Source organism: Petaurus breviceps, unplaced genomic scaffold (genome assembly GCF_028583685.1).
Source record: "Petaurus breviceps papuanus isolate PSGF00001 unplaced genomic scaffold, PetGlider_PUasm1.0 90700, whole genome shotgun sequence".
NCBI classification, from domain to species: Eukaryota; Metazoa; Chordata; class Mammalia; order Diprotodontia; family Petauridae; genus Petaurus; species Petaurus breviceps.
In genome coordinates this window covers 1,260,148-1,265,386 of record NW_027187315.1, presented here as the reverse complement: position 1 = coordinate 1,265,386, position 5,239 = coordinate 1,260,148, and positions in this window count along the sequence as shown.

The following is a 5,239-nucleotide window of genomic DNA, read 5'->3' as shown; positions in this document are numbered from 1 at the left end:
GGTGAAGAAGCTCTATATAGTCAGTTAAAACAAGACCTCAAGCTGACTATGACTCAGATCATGAGTTTCTTATTGTAAAATTTGGACTTAAATTGATGAAAGTAAGGAAAATCATCAGACCACATGTGTATGACCTAAGTAACATACCTTATGAATATGAAAGAAAAACAATTAGTAGAGTTAGAAGATTAGATCTGGTAGATCTGGTCCAAAGAACTATGGACAGAGATTCACTGGGATGTAAAACAAGCAGCAACAAAAAAACATTCCAAAAAGAAGAGCAAGAAAGCAAAATGACTTGGCTTTACAAATAACTAGGGAAAGAAGGACAGCAAAAGGGAAAGAAGAAAGAGAAAGATATACCCAACTGAACACAGAATTTCAGAGAACAGCAAGGAGAGATGAGGTTTTCTTAAATGAGCAATGCAAAGAAATAGAAGAAAACAATTGGATAGGAAAGAAGAGATCTCTTCAAGAAAATTAGAGATATCAAGGGAACATTTCATGCAAAAATGGGCATGATAAAAAACAAAAATGGTAGTGACTTAATGGAGGCATAAAAGATTAAGGAGAGGTGGCAAGAATATACAGAAGAACTATACAGGAAAGATTGTCACATCACCAATAACCATGGTGGCATGGCTACTGATCTAGATCCAGACATTCTGGAGAATGAAGTCAAGTGGACCTTAGAACGTTGCTAACAATAGGTGAGTGGAGGTGACTAATTTCAGATGAGCCATTTAAAATCCTAAAAGATAATGCTGTTAAAGTGCTGCACTAAATGCGCCAGCAAATTTGGAAAACTCAACAGTGATCAAAGGATTGAAAAGATCAGCTTACATCCCAATCTTAAAGAAGGGCAATGCCAGAGTGTTCAAATTATTGAACAATTGTGTTCATTTCACACCCCAGCAAGGTTATGCTCAAGATTCTGCAACCTAGGCTTCAGCAATATATGAACCAAAAATTATCAGAAGAGCAGACTGTTTTCAAAAAGGCAGAAGAACTAGAGACCAAATTGCCAATATTCATTGGATCATGGAGAAAGCCTGTGAGTTCCAGAAAAAAAAATACACATATTTCTGGTTCATTGACTACACTGAAGCCTCTGATTGTGTGCGTTACAACAAAATATGGCAAGTCATCAAAGAGATGGGAGTACCAGATCATCTTATTTGTCTTCTAAGGAACCTGTGAGTCAAGAAGCAACAGTTACAACCAAACATAGAATAATTGGTTGGTTTAAGACTGGAAAAGGAGTATGACAAGGCTACATATTGTCACCTTATTTATTTAACTTATATAGAGAATACATGCAAAATGTCAGAGTGGATAAGTTAAAAACCAAAATTAAGGTTGCTGGGGAAAATATCAACAATCTCAGATAAGCTACTCAGATATATGATATTTCCCTAATGACAGAAAGTGAAGAAAAGATAAGAAGCCTCTTGATGAGGGTGAAAGAGGAGAATCTAAAAGCTGGCTTGAAGCTTACCATCCAAAAAACTAAGATAATGGCAAATGGTTGCTTCATTTCCTGGCAAATGGAGGGAGAAGAAATTCAAATTTTATGTTCTTGAGCTCAAAGATCATTGCAGATGTCAACTGCAACCATGAAATTAAAAGATTCTTGATCCATTGAAGGAAAGTTATGGCAAATCTGAAAAGTATGCTAAAAAGCAGAGACATCACCATGCCATCAAAGGTCTATATAGTAAAAGCTATGGTCTTTCCAGTAGCAATATATTGCCATGAAAGTTAAACTATAAGGAAAACTGAGCACTGCAGAATCAATATTTTCAAATTGTAGTGCTCCAGAAAACTTTTGAGAATCCCTTGAACAGCAAGGAGATCAAATCTTTCAATACTTAAATTAATTCAAGATATTCACTGGAAGCAACAGCTCAAATAACTCCAGTCATTTGAAAGTAATGATGAGTGCAAATGCTATTTCAAGTTATCTGTCACATGGGATATAAAAATATCTATGATTTCTATTGGTTAAAATGTCACAGATACTAGTGTGGTTTGTTATCTAAATTCATAATTTATGGAAAGGCTTAATTTCAGTTAGAGATAGTAAAATAAAGATGAAACTTTTCCCATCCAAGTGGCCCCCAAGTTAAGGATCCCTAAGCTAGTCCAACCCCCTTATTATACAGATGAAGGAATGGAGTCTCTTAAGTGACAGGTAGTGAGTGACAGGATTCTAAATGGAAATGAGATACTCTGACTAGATTGGGATACATCTTTACACTGTGCCACTATAGAAGAGAATAACAATAGGCATGGTTAAGAGGGAAGACAAACGAGGTTAGTGATTGGGAGGGGACTGTACCTGAGTTTACTGGGAGAGAGAGGATGTGGTATGCTGTGGGTAGCAGGGAGCAGTCTTTGTCACTCATCCTCTTGGCAGATTGCCAGTTTCCATCCCTAGGGCAGGGGACACATGGGATAGTAAGTTTACATTTCCCTGATGGAAAATCCAACTAGAATAAAACCTTAAGGAGTGCTAGCTTATGGCCCAGTTGAGGGAGTAGGCTAACAAAAGTGCCTACACTGGGTAGAGATGGGGAAATGAGTTGAAAAACATTCCATGGGAGGAATTACATTCCCTGGGATGACAGCACATAGGGCATAGTCCTACTGCTGGCCCTGGCTGTAAATCAGAAACATGAGATAGAAGCTATCTCAAGTCGCCCTCATCTATATCTTGCCACTGGACCCAGATGGCTCCAGTGGAGAAAGTGAGGCTGGTGACTTTGCATAGTTCTCCCTCACTTAAATCCAATTCACTTGCAAGTCATGGAATCAACTTCCTGGTGTCATAGTCCTCTTTGAGAATGAAGGACAAATAACAACCATAGAAGCAGGGAGTATCTTGAGGGTCTAGGGTGATCCAAAATGCTGACATGTTTACAATCAATTGTAAATTAACAATACACACACAAATATAGGCATCAATATATGTGTCTGTGTATATAAAATATGTGCTTTTTGGGACAAGTAGGTGGCACAGTGGATAGAGTACCAGCCCTGGAATTAGGAAGACTCATCTTCCTGAGTTCGGATCTCACCTCAAACACTTACTAGTTGTGTGACCCTGGACAAGTCACTTAACCCTGTTGGCCTCAGTTTCTCATTTGTAAAATGAGCTGGAGAAAGAAATAGCAAACCACTCCAATATCTTTGCCAAGATTACTTCCAAGATTACCCTAAATGCGGTCACAAAGAGTGGGACACAACTGAAAAGGACTGAACAAGATATTAGAAGTATATATGTAAATATATGTACAGCACCTGCTTAGAGTGAGGCAATTTATAAAATGTTATAATTTTGGTGACTAGCACTCTCCCTTACCCTGCCCAGGGGAATCTCACTCTGTGTGTGACCCATTTCATCTCAAACTGACTCCAACCTGGAAAATCGAGTTTTTCCTAGAGGGAAGGAAGCTGCTACCCTTGATATTTGCAGAGTCTTTATGAGTGACTAATCCTATTAATGTTGTGGCTCAAAAACCCCAACCCGTGTATTTCTGATTAAGGAATCTGTTACTAATAATTAATATAAATAAAACACGTTTGCTGCAAATGAAAAATAAACACATGGCATTTATAGAGCATTCTACTCATAAACCTGAATCATAATCTCCCAGAATTGCAGTTTTCCTTTTTTAACTATATTTTTGTTTCATTAAATATTTCTTAATTACATGTAAAAAATTTAACATACTTTAAATTTTGAGTTCCCAATTCTCTCTCCTACTTCTATCCCTTCACACCCCTTGAGAAGACAAGGAATATGATATTGATTATACATGTGAGGTAATGCAAAACATGTTTCTGTGTTAGCCATGTTGCAAAACACAAAAAATCAAGAAAAATGATGAATGTTATAAAACCGTATGCTTCAAACTGAACTCAAATTTCATCAATTCTCTCTCTGGAGATGGATAGCATTTTTCATCATGAGTCCTTTGGAATTGTCTTGGGTCACTGTCTTGATCAGAGTAGCTAAGTCTCTCACAGTTGATAATCCTTAACAATATTGCTTTTACTGTGTACAATAGTCTCCTGGTTCTGCTCACTTCACTTTGCATTCATTCAATAAGTCTAACCAGGTTTTTTCTGAAACCATTCCTCTCATAATTTCTCATGGCATAATAGTATTCTATCACAATCACAATCATAATGAGGGCATCCTCTCAATTTCCAATTCTTTGCCACCACAAAAAGAGCTGCTATCAACATTTTTCATTCAAATAGGTCCTTTCCCCTTTTCTTTGATCTCTGGGCTACAGACCAACTAGTGATATTACTGGATCTAAGGGGTATGCATAGTTTTATAGCCCTTTGGGTGTAGTTCCAAATTGTTCCTCAGAATGGTTGGACTAGTTTACAAGTCCACCAACAGTGTGTTAAAGTCCCCTCAAGCACTTCTAATTTTCCTTTTCTGTCATGTTAGCCAATCTGATAGGTGTGAGGTGGTATCTCACAGTTGTTTTAGTTTGCATTTCTCTAATCAACAGTGATTTAGAGTATTTTTTTCGTGTGTTACATATAATTTTGCTTTTGCTTTTTGGGGCAAGGGACACATTTACCATATACATATAGTCAAGGCAACTCGAAACCCTGGAACTACAGATTTCTACGTCTTATTCGATCTCAGGAATTATTCATGAATGTTTCTTTAAAAGGACAGCTTCTTTGTGAACAAGTATTTACATTGCTAAGCTGAAATGATCCACCTGTGCTGGACCGTTGCATGTCTCAATCTGTACTTCATTTCTGATGCACCAATTCTATGTTTCATTCCTACCTGGACTTACTTATTACTATTAACTGGCATATACACCACTTTCAGCTTCAGGCTTAGCTGATACCTTCAGTCAAAATATTATTATATGCTTTCAAAAAAAGGAAAAACCTTTTGTCCTAATATTAGCAAAAACCTATCTAGTTCTTTTTTCCTTTAGCAGGATTTCTCTTTTCTCTCTCCTTCCTCCCTTCTTTCCTTTCTTTCTTTCTTTCTTTCTTTCTTTCTTTCTTTCTTTCTTTCTTTCTTTCTTTCTTTCTTTCTTTCTTTCTTTCTTTCTTTCTTTCTTTCTTCCTTCTTTTCTTCCTTCTTTCCTTCCTCCCTCCCTTCCTCCCTTTTCTTTCTTTCCCTCCCTCCCTTCCTTCCTTCCTACCTCTTTCTTTCTTTCTTTCTTTCTTTCTTTCTTTCTTTCTTTCTTTC